The sequence below is a fragment of the Embiotoca jacksoni genome, unplaced genomic scaffold, assembly GCF_022577435.1.
Source record: "Embiotoca jacksoni isolate LCO1_2020_lvr unplaced genomic scaffold, fEmbJac1.0.p SCAF_10, whole genome shotgun sequence".
NCBI lineage: Eukaryota > Metazoa > Chordata > Actinopteri > Embiotocidae > Embiotoca > Embiotoca jacksoni.
In genome coordinates this window covers 18,073,665-18,086,025 of record NW_027185230.1, presented here as the reverse complement: position 1 = coordinate 18,086,025, position 12,361 = coordinate 18,073,665, and positions in this window count along the sequence as shown.

Genomic DNA, 12,361 nt, shown 5'->3' with positions numbered 1-12,361 from the left:
TCATTCATTTATATATTTAATTAGAATGCAGTTCTATTCATTTGCATTGAAGCTAAATGGGACGGAGCATTTGTTTTGGTGGAGCTCTGAAGTTGCACTTGCATTTGCTGATTAGCCTCCGCTGTTTCTTTCATGCTTCACAATCACCGGCTCGTTCTTCGGCTGCTCGGCTACCCACTAACAATCTTATTTATGCATGTTTACAGTGTGACCATCTTAACCCGACACCTGATGCTAAAGCTGTTTGATGCTGCGCCTCCCTGCACCAACCCAGACCTCCGTTACACAAGCACCTCGCACACTACACCACATTTTGATATTCCTCTGCAGCCTTTTCCTAATGTTGCTCTGCACTGCTGCGTGGGAGGATGCATGTACTTGTCAGCTGCCTTCTATAGAAAAGCTCCGTGATAGCAAGGTGAACAAGAGGGCATGCAGAACTTCTGCCTGCAACTCGATAGCCCGTCACATCATCACCATCTGCTGCTTGCTATGTTATGGAAATCTAGATGGACTGTCCTCCCACAACTGATAGTCAATGTTACTTAAGGGCAAGAGCCATGCATCTATCCATCCATTACCTATATCGCTATATACCTGAACAGGGTCACAAGAGGTGTGTGTGTGGGGGGGGAGGGGAGAGGAGGGGGTGGAGCCTATCCCAGGTGACTATGGCAAGCTGCAAGCTATTTTTTCTTACCCTTTTGAATTAAGAAGAAACTTAACAGCCCTTAAGTCATGTCCAAACACGAGATGCAGTGTGAGCAGCAAGACAGCAGAGCAGCAACTGCAGTTCTTTCTGTGTCTGCACAGGAATGGACTGAAAAACAAAATGGACTAAAGTGTCTTTTTACCATAGCGGTCTAAAAAGCCCCTTTACAATTCGTACCTGTCATTCAACACACACACACACACACACACACACACACACACACACACACACACACACACACACACACACAACAATTATGACAGAGCTATTGTGCAAGCTGGTTACCCTCCATCTAGAGAACCTTGCAGTTCAGTGTCTTGCCCAAGGGCACTTCAGTAGGCGGACAAAAAAGGAGCCAGGGACTGAACCCCCTATCCTGCTATTAGTGGACATCCTGCTCAACCATCTGATCCACAGCGAACGCATGGAAGCACTCAGAAATGAGTTGTTGGTCACCGCGTATCCTGGAAGTGCTCAGAGCCCAAATTGCAGGTGTCATAGCGCCAGTAAAAGCCGAGCTGCTGTGAGAAGCGCTGCCGAAAACACTTTGTGCAGACACGGCGTTCGTCCGATTCGCTTACTGTCCTGTTAACATTGTTCAAGTATGCTTCATCGTATGTTTCAGGTCACAGAGCCTGATCGTTCATCCACTTACTGCCGACGAGATTGTAAGAAGCTTCGGAGCAATTTCATCTTAAAAATAACTGATAACAAGTAATAAGCAGGGTCATTGTGACTTTTTGTTGAGCATTTTCTTCATCATCTTCTTACTTTTTTGCGTGCTATAAAGTTTCCAATGCATTTAACTCACACAAACTTTTCAACCAGTGTCAACCAGAAGAGGGAGCTTACATTCATATATTTTTTTAAGCTCTCTACCATTTTGCAAATAGAACATTATCTATGTGGAAGGGTTAAGTCCAGGAAACAGGGATTGTTGGCTTACTACTTCAAACTGAGGCTAAACGTCCACATTAAGTGGACTTCATTTAAAAAAAACTTAAAAAAAACCTGGTTATTTAAAAAAAAAAAAAAAAAAACACATCTCCATGGCAACGGACACTGATAACCTGTTTGAGGGTTCCCAAGCATTCAGGCCCTCAAAGGGTTGTCAACACATTGATGTCGCACACGTGATCAAATGTGACCCATCAAGGTCAGATGGCCGTCGTGAGAGTCGTCATAGTGACAAAAACATGGAGGGTGAACTGGTGTGACGCTACACACTCAGGAATGTCATGACAGCAGCACAAGTGTGAGATAAGTGGTGCTACAGGCCCTCTCCTCTGTTCACGGATGGTCGTTCGTGTTTGACACACCGCAGATTGTCTTTTCGTTCTTCTTTTAAACTGTCTCATCATCACCTATCATCTGTCTCTTCCCTTCTCATGCACTTTCACAACCTGGGAGGAGATGGGATGAGACAATACTCCGAGCTCCAGCCTGGACAAGCCTTTCTGAAAACCATTCAATACCAGCGATATCACCTTAATTCAATATCTTCATTAATGTTTGCCTTTAGCTTAGTAACGATTAATTCACGTATTATTTAAAACGCTCTTGTGCAGATCTTTCTTTAAAAGCAGACCTTTTTTTTATTACTTGGACTGTGCATTGTTTCACATATCTTGTTACTTCGGGAAATTAAAAAAAATCCAAAATAAACTTAAATAATTGGCCTGTGCACATCTCTACAAACACGAAAAGCTAATTAAATAATTGTAGCATATGGAGTAACGTTAGCAAAGTTGCTAGACTGGTATTGGACTGTTGTTGTGCCAGAAATCGGTTAAAACTATGAGCTGGAAGGGAAACCAACCGCATCTGTGTGCACACGTGTAAACAGAAACACAGGGAGGCTGACTTCCTGTCTGAAATGATTTTATTCATCGACCACGTTGGGTTGTTGGAGAGTCATAAAGTCAATTAATCAATTTATTAAATGAAATGCCCAGCCCCATCCGCTCCCACACTCATCCGGGGTGAGTCTGGGAGTATTGATTTTAGGTCAATACTCTATGGATAATTTGCCAAGTGCTTTCAACTCTATGTGCCTCACCCCACCCATGCTTTATATCTTGATTACCGATTAAGTGGGCGCCTCCAGGGCCTGACCTGCAATAGAAAGATTCAACTGTGACTACAAGCTCTTCTAAGCCAACTAATTCCCCGTTACTTCTTCATCTCACCCTGTCATGTCTATATTTCCACAAGTCAACTGGTTTCAGTTTTTTTTTTTTTACAGACAAGGCAATTCCTGCCACTTGTACTTTATATAGAAAATGAAAGTTTTCTGTTTTTTTTTTTAGTTCAGTCACATCAAGGACCGGACTCTCACTAGACTGGCGTGCAGGTGAAAGCGTGGAACAAAGCCTTATGAACAAAACAAAACAAAACAAAACATGCATCTAAGCAGGTAATATGTAAAAACATGACTTTGAACCTAATTCATATGTGATGCAATAGAGTATCCTGATAGTAAAAACCAAAAAAAAGATGCACCCGTCAGACCAGACAGACTCACCCTGCCTCTGGCAAAATGACCTGCATACTTTGACATCTTTCCTATTCTCTATTTTTGTATTTCTTGCATGTTTTTTTACAACATGGATATCTAGCTTTTGGAAGGTCAAGGCTGAAAAGGTGACTAAGCTTTTAATGCTATTTTTTTTCCGTCGTTCTTCTGAGAGAAGTCAAATCACACAAGAGTCATCTTAAAACAGCCTTTTTGTCTTTTTTCTTCATCTTGGTTGTGGAAAACTGTCCTGTCGGTTTTCTCCTTTTCTTCAGTTTCTGCTGTAAATTGGTTGGAGATGACGACTTCCACAGGTACAAAATGGTTTTGTATCTTTTTGTCTTCATGTTTTTCTTCTTGTTGGGTGTTCAGCTCTTCTCGTGTGGTCCACAGCTCGGAGAAACGATTGATAGCTGTTTCTTCAAACCCAGCACGACTCCCTTTTTAGTTCCTTTAGCCAAGGTAGAGATTTATCTTCCTTATTCCGATGAGTCGCGCTTTTAGAATCGAATATTTTATGCATAATATAGTCTTTTCTTTGAAACTTTCTTTGAAACCGCAGTTTTTTTTTTTTTTTTTATTACTTTAAGCTTTCTCCTTTATATCTGATTTACTATTCAATTCATGTCCTTACTGGAGAGTTGTGCTGTTTTTATTTAAGTTGAGATACAGAACTGCAGAAGCACATTATATACTTCAACTTTCTCATCAGAGAAAATCCAAAACATCCAGACTCTCTCTCATTCTATATTCTAGTCTTATTTTCAGCATCGGCCTAATACATTCAGAGCTTTTCTGTGATTCTTGTAGTCAGTTCATTTGTCGAGGCAATGTCAGATTACTTTCTCTGTGCAACCATTTATACCATTTTATTACCATGTCTCTCTCACTAATCATCAAAGTGTCTGCAAATTTAGCTGCTGGCACTCTTAACATTTTCCTCTGACCAATGGTGCAGCAAAAAAACATGTTGGACGAGGAAAATGGAGAACAGCATTCCTCCGAAGGAAAAGGGGATGAGAGAGGTGACAAAACTTACTTCTGGAGGTGCCAAAAAGATTTGCAGGAAGAGAGCTCAAATCAAACAAAATAACAGAAAACCCCATCTGTGCGAGTTAGTCCAAGTGTGATCTGAACAGTTGTGCATAATAAACAATCACAATCTCACAACATGCAAGGCACACTGATAAGTCTCATTTCATTTGAAATTTGAAATTCAATATTCACAGTGCATAAGCACAACAGGCCGTGGCTTGTACTCCAGCAGGAGACATATGAAATGCAGTCTCTGTCTCATCACTTGGTACGTCCTGTGGTCTTGTCAGTAAAATAGGCACATGTTACTTTAGAGATAGCACGAGCCGTGTACAACAAATAAGCCTGGAATTCGGGAAGTAATGTGCGAAAGCAGTTTGAATTCAACACTATCTGGAAACACTGAGGATGAAGGTAAAACTCTTTAACGGCCAAGAATTTACATCACCACAGCAGCAAATCTGAGACCCATTAGTTTGTCAAAGAAATGAGACAGTGAGGCTCGATGACACCGTCTCGTCATAAAATCAAGTGGTTTGTCCTCGAATTATTAAAGTTTCCTTAAAAGCTTAAACTTCAGGCATTATTAGAACTAAAACTAAATCCATGCTGGGTTTGAGGTCGGCTAAATGCTAATACCAGCATGCTAACATGCTCATAACTGCAATCCTAAAATGTTGTTTTTTTTTTGTTTTTTTTTACCGAGAGGAAACCCGATGGCATTATGTCCCGGCCACCAACAGTGGAAATCTGACTGCATCACAGGCCTGTCAATCAAAACCTTTTTTCTAATTAATGATGGGATTATTTTCAGATGGATTGCCAGAACACTAGAGGGACTTTAGCTAAGAACACCATACGAACTTGCAGAAAAAAGTGACTGATTGAATGGGAGTCTATGGAGCCGAAGGCTTTTTAGAGACGAAGGCTTTTTGGAGCCGACCCCCTAGCAGCCCCTGGTGGTATTGCAGTTTGTGGCAATGCATTGCCCTAATTTTTCAGACCGGGAAGCTACGTCCACTTTGATAAACAGTCAATGAGCACAAAACCAGAAAATAGAGCTGACGCTGAAGGGAATGTGAATAATTTTGATGGTATTTTCTTATGTAATGATGAAGTAATCCATCAGATTCAAATGTACGACTCAAAGACAAGCAGGTAAAACAAAAGTCAGAAGTTCACTGTTTCCCTGCAGGCAGGCGAGCAGAACAAGACAAAGCAAGCAGAAACTAAAAGCTGGAAAGCTGGAGAGCTATGGCGTGAGTACGCAAGACAATCTGGCGAGGAAGAGCAGTAAGAATGGCCAGTATGTGTCCTGAGGGACGATCCAAAATAACTGTGGAAATGACAATCATTATGCTCTTTTCCAAGGCAATGAAAAATATTAAATTTTACTATAGGCATGAAAAAGTGGATTATCGGCATGGAAAACATGTTTTCCACAAGTCTATTAATATGCATTGTATTCACCAGGCCTTTAATTGAATGACTGAACTGAGGTGAAATTTGAATATAGCATTGATTGATATGATCCCTTGAGAAATCACAAGCGCCTACACCATTCAGCAGCTCCCCAGGGAGTATGGGATGACCCTTACAAGATGATAACACTGCCAAACAGAAACCCTTCAGCAACATGTAATGTGTTACCTTAAATCAAGAACATTTAATGATGCTGACCTAAGAACCTGGAAATACAGTTATCTCTGAAGTGACAAAAAAAAGAAGAAAAGAGTCACATACTGTGAGTTAGATGTTAAACCAAAGTACTTCATGGTGAATAATGTATTCACATTTTCAATGTGAGGCAGAACTAAAACACAGTCTCTTCTTTCACTTTCCTCAGCTCTTTGCTTGGATCCACCACTAAAAAAATGAATTCATGGATTCAATTCGGCGTCTAAGCTTATCAAAATTTAGTGGCTTTCTGTTAAGTGTTCAGGCCCGACATTTTCTCAGGATTTACTTTGTTAAGAATTAAATTTCTTCGAAACACGTTGCATACAGCAACAAGTCAAACCAGTGCTTATTTATTAGGGATTGCATCATATGCTAAACAAAGAGTAAACAGCTATCTTAATCTGCAGTGGAAACGTTAACTGGTATGAAAGTAGAGAAAATAGTCCCTGTCAAGTGATTCCTGTATAGGCTAATACAGATATGATTTATTCTCCTTCATGTCTGGTCTCTCAATGCAGCTCTTTTATATGTTGAGGTACCTTTAGCCACGAGAGATTACTACTTCTAAGAGTAATGCCTCAGGTTGCACCACTTTTTCATCTTATTCTAGAGGGCCAGATGTGGTTCTTGAAGTTTCTTTGATGTGCTCTACTCAGGTTACCAGAAGGTGACTCTCAAGGTCACACCAAAGAGTTGATGATTATAACTGCATCGGGTTAGAAAGACACATTTCAGAGCTGAAGCTTCTGATATACTACCACGCATGGATTTATTGTGCTGCTCTAAATTCCCTGAACTAATTAAATTTTTCACCTTTTTCTGGGTTTTTTTGTTCTGTTTTTTTGACACTGGTCAATCATTTCTTAAATTTTATTTTTAATTGCAGCGCTCCGTGATATTGGGAATACTAAACTGCTTGATAAGAGAAAAACAGCATCACAAGCACAAGACCAATTCAGAAAGAAAAACAGAACTGTCAGTTTCATTGTTATTTCATATTCTGATATTTGGAGAAAGCCAAACAACACAAAAAGCAAATCTATAAATAATGTGGGGGAAAATACAGATTAGTTGTGGGCTGTTTACTTGATTTTGTTAAATTCGTTTGATAAAGCTTTCAGTCTATGTCAACAATATTTGTTTGCCTCTCCCTGCCGGCATCAAAGCAACAACCCTTATCATCATGTCATACACTCACTGTCATTATTCATTCACGTAACTGACAGCTTGCCATTTTGTTTCCATAACAATGGGAAGGGCATAAAGTGACTTCTTCATAAAGTCACAAATCTTTACCAAAAGGCTGTTTTTACATTTTGTAGCTGACCAGAACCTACAAGAACAAAAGGCAGTCCAAAGAACTGTTTTTACACTTTGGAAGATATGTTTAATCACAGTTTACATATAGTGGCTTGTTCTGGTAGTGTACTAATTTCTCTCTGGAGTTTTAGCCCTTGTGATACAGTGACTGGACTCATTTGAGAACAGGAAACATTTGGAAATGTGTAAAAGAAATTAGACAGCAGAACTTTTGTAGGAGGTTGTGTGGAGGAATGCATTTTCTCTGCAGATGTCATTGTGAAATTTAAAAAAAGGTGTGATCCTACTGACTGGACTGCCTGATTTCAGTGTGTCATCTCCAGTGTCCTAGTTTTGAACAGACTTTACTGGCACTGCCAAACAGCAGTAACCACACTCACACTGTGTTTATTTTGGGGGGCAGCAGAGACTAGCTAGAAACACAACACTAAGACATTAGCACCTTTTGAGTCAATATGGCAAACATATTAACAAACCGTTTCTTCACCATCCAGCAAATATGGTTCAACATCAGCTCTAATTTTATGCAGCTTTTTTTTTGGCCACCTCTATGTACACATTACATCTGCAGAGTAACATAATAACAACTCTTTTTGCTTTTTTTTGTGTGTCTTTACCAACTTCTTAAGAAAATATGTGTCTTTTAAGATGCCTAAGTAGGTGGAGCGTAATGTTTCTTAGAGAGCTTTTTGCTTGAAACTGCATATTAAAGTAGTATTAAGTCAAGTTTATTATGTATTATTATTAGTAGAATATTGACAATAGCAGCAGTTACCAACCCAGTCCAAGCTTCCTGTGAAGCCAAAAGGACCTCCAAAACAAATTGCCAAAATATAAGAAACTTCTGGCAAAAAACAACAACTAATGACCTGGTTATATCTTTTCAATTCTAGACAGCATTTAAATAAAACGGAACGCTACAACCCTGGAGAGTTAGGCAAAAAAGATAAAACAATAATAATTAGTGCACAAACAGAGCATTGGTAATTAAATAAGCATGGGACACCTGGTTACTCTCAATACAAATATTAAAATAAACACATCAGAGCGTAAAAGCCATCGAGGACAACTTGGGAACAGACGGCTCAAAATGACCTGCAGGGCGACTTACAGCAATGTAACTAAGAAATGATCTATTGCCTTTTAATTCATGACACCACATTAGAGACAATCTTACAGTCCTTTTCAAAATCTGTTGTATTTAAAAGCTTATGCTGGTTGCTTTGATAAGATATTGTAAGTGGGCTATTGAATATTGCCGGATGAGATTATGTATTGTACAATACAAGCACATATATATGGAACATTTTACAGGCTTTAATGTAAAAATATGTATGTTGCATAATGATAATCCCTGTCACAACATTTCAGTGAAGCTATTATGCATTTTTTTGACACGTTACAATATTCTCAACCATTTTTATAGGTGGATTATTTAATATAGATGAAATGATCTTTCTTTCTTTTGTATCTGCCTCTCTGTATGTCATCCTCTCCATCCCTCTGTCAGCCTGTGTTGTTTGTCTGTCAGACCTTTTGTCTTTCCGTCTGGTGCCTCTGTGCGTCTGTCTCTCTCGTCTGCCGGCCTAAGTTCATCGGTCTGTATGACACAGTCTGTCAGATGGTCAGTGCCTTAATGGCAGCCCCCCTCCCCATCAGACGAGTCCTGGTTTAAGTTATTGGGTCCCACTCCATCTGTCAACTGGTTGTTGTCATCAGAAACTGCCTTCTGGGAATCTTGACCATTTTCTTTGACCTTACTCTGAATAACTCACCCAGTTGCACGGAGGACAGCTGTGACATGTGATGAGGATTTTCCTGAAAATGGTGTTATTTCACCATGAAAGGTGGTAGTTAATGTAACAATGTCAGATGGGAACTGGCTCTCACTATAGTGAAAACGAAAGAATTACAAGAATCAAAAGAGTAAAGAAAAAAAAAAAAAAGAAGTAAACATGAAATAACTGTGTAGTTTAAATTCTTGTGTCGATTTTTGCCAGAGATTTTTTTCATCATTATAACTGGAAGCACACCAAAATAAACTTCTTAAAAATAGCCTTTTTGGATGGATTGTCCGTGGTGCTTTCACTATACATTTTCAATCCAAACGGCCTAAAAATTTTTTTTGTTTCAATCTGGTTATGAAAATAACGCTAGAAGGCAGAGAATAGATAATGTGATTCTTACAGCATGTGTCATCCACAACAGCTTGCATGTATGAAGACCTTTCCTTTCAAACAATTAACTCTCTTTAGAGCCATCTGAAGTCAGCAGGTATGTTCCATCTGCAGGCTCTAATTTCAGCGGTGCACATTACGCACGCTACTTCCACTGTGGTCACCCTAATTAAATCTCGCACAGCCACCGCCAGGTTATTGCAAAATAATCACACAAACGCTGCGTTCAAATGAGCATCACACTGATTGGTTTGGATTCATTATTCTATACAGCATCCCGTGCAGTCGAATCCACAGGAGTGGAGAATATCCTCCAGACACACAGTTTACACATTCTGTAAAGGGAAAAATATTTACAATTTTACCAATTTAAAAGTATTCTTTCAGTGCTAAATAAATAACTGACATCTGTCAAGATACTCATTTTCTTTCAAATCTGTAGCATCAGACTGGATGAGTGAGGTGCCACCGGTGAGTGTATTACCTCTCTTTTTCCAACAGGGGTGGCAAAAGTGTCTGTTGAAGAAGGGCATTTTACATCCACAAAATCAAAAAGCTGTTAGCAGTGATCAACATCATGATGCTTAATTATGATTGTTGATGTTTTAATAAGGAATTGTTTTGTCTCTATTCTGACAAAGGTTTTTTTTTGTGTGTTTACTTTACATTTAGGCAATCCAATATCGATGAATATAAATATAATGACTTCGTTAACTGGGCTTTTGCTGTTTTAAACCTGTGGTCTGATTGAGATAAGTATTGCACCTCTTGCATATCATACTTTGCTCTCAGCCTCAATCATTAGAGTAAATTGAGTTTTCATTATACTAGTAGTTAGGGTAATGATTATATTAAAAAAATGAATAAGGATTAATTAACTATGAATTATTTATCAGAAAGTACAGTGTTTCACCTTTGTTGTATTCATTCCCACCTTCCCTTTGTTTCCTGCAAACACTCAACCAACTCTCTTTTCACTTCCACCTTTTTCACCTTGTGTGCAGGTTGTTTCAAATTATATAATGATGCTGCAGCTGAGTTACGAGGATGAATTAAACTATAAACCATGCACTTGCCACTGAATAGACCCTCTAAATCATCAGAGGAAATGCTAACTGCTGTGCATTCTCTTGCACTGACTTTCAGACCTTAATTTCATGAATGCAGTTGCTTGCATCTTATCAATACCACGTAGGCCGAGACATGATAAGCTATGTGAAACCCTAATTTGATAGGCTGCGCAAAATCCTCATTAAGGCCCGAGAGGGAAATTGTTTTTGCCAGCATGAGAGGAAATAACCTCAGCTCTGTAGTAAATGTCCTGTAATATTTTAATGGAATACACACGTCAAGGGTGCATTTGTGGTGTGCAGCAGTGGAGATGGATGTGATGCAGCAGGAAACAAAAGAAACACTATTGTGACCTTGGTCACACGGTGCAGTGGTTGGTGTTGCTGCCACTGTCAATGCAGTTGACTTCAGAAGCACAGATACGGTTCAAAGTGCAGAACTCATTTTCTAGCTTTAGAAAAAACTGCTATGTTATATGCTTCCTCGTAAATGTGCCCATTTTTAAGTGCATTACATAACTACATCCGACACAATGTAAGGATTAATTAAATGCATTTGGCACCAACAGCATTTTTTTTTTCTTTTCTGTAAATCACCTGAAAATGAAAGCACTTAACTTCAATGTGAATAAAATGTTTCCCACCTGCTATCTTCACAGCAGCAATACACTGAAGCGAAGGCTGCTGTGTGAATGAGCCAGCAGCTCAGGTACAGAAAACTGCATTCTCAGGTGTCTTTATACACGTGTTAGAAGTCTAAATAATATCTTACTGTTGTATTGTGTCACTGATGGGTACTAAAATCCTCATCTTGCTAATCTCTTGTTTGGCTGATCTTAAGTTAAATTACAGCAACCCACCTGTGTTAATGGAATGAAAACCCTTTGAACGTGTACACCCACAAAGAAAACTGTAAAAGCCGCCATGAATATGGGGGAAGAGATGTTACGCATGGTCTCCTGACACATTTGAATGTTTATTTGTGAAAACACTTGATAGCGCCACATACTAAGGGAAACTGGCCACAATAGGCTGAGGCAACAAAATCTATAGAGGCAAAAGGATTTATCCACTCACTCAGATATCCATTCATCAAGCTGTCTCAGAAAGAGTAAACAAGAAAGCCTCACACCCCCACGAGTAGCACTCTGTGAGGTCTGCTGGGTGGTTGCAGCTGACAGTGGGGGCAAACCATTAGGTCCCTGCATGCTCCCTGTCATGGGGAAAGTGACAGCACCCCATGGCTTCCCTTTCCATGGTTTGCTCCCATAAAAACCGAGTAAAGCAGCTGGCGCTTGGGTGTATACGAGTCACAGGAGCGTTTCCTGAATTACCACTCCTTCAGGCAGCACCAAACACTTTACAGCACGTATCTTTTTCACCTGCGTTTGGTTTGGTTCAGACGCCAAAAGCAACTTTGTTTAGGGAATTATAACGTTACAGACGGGTCACAGTTAAAAAAAGCACTGATTTTTGGTTTGAACTGGGAAACGAACAGTGATCCCTCTTTGCCATGGGTACAGTTATAAACACAAAACTAAACTACGGTTGGACTTGTCGTGGATAAAACAAATGTTGACTGAGCTGACGATGTGGCTTCATAACTGCTTTTCCTCACTTCCCCCTTTGCTCCGGTCATGATTACAATGAGGAGCTGTCACATTGAACTGTAACTGGGGGTCATAATAAGTCACCTGCTCAAATGGCATGTGGTTGTTGTTGTTGTTTTTTTTTTTAATGTGGCAAATGATCAAATTATTGTATTTAATACACTCAAATCAGGTAAAAGAATCGAATTGCTGAAGATGTGTCTCAAATGTAAATTCAAGTTTACTTGTCAGCGCTTTGGGTG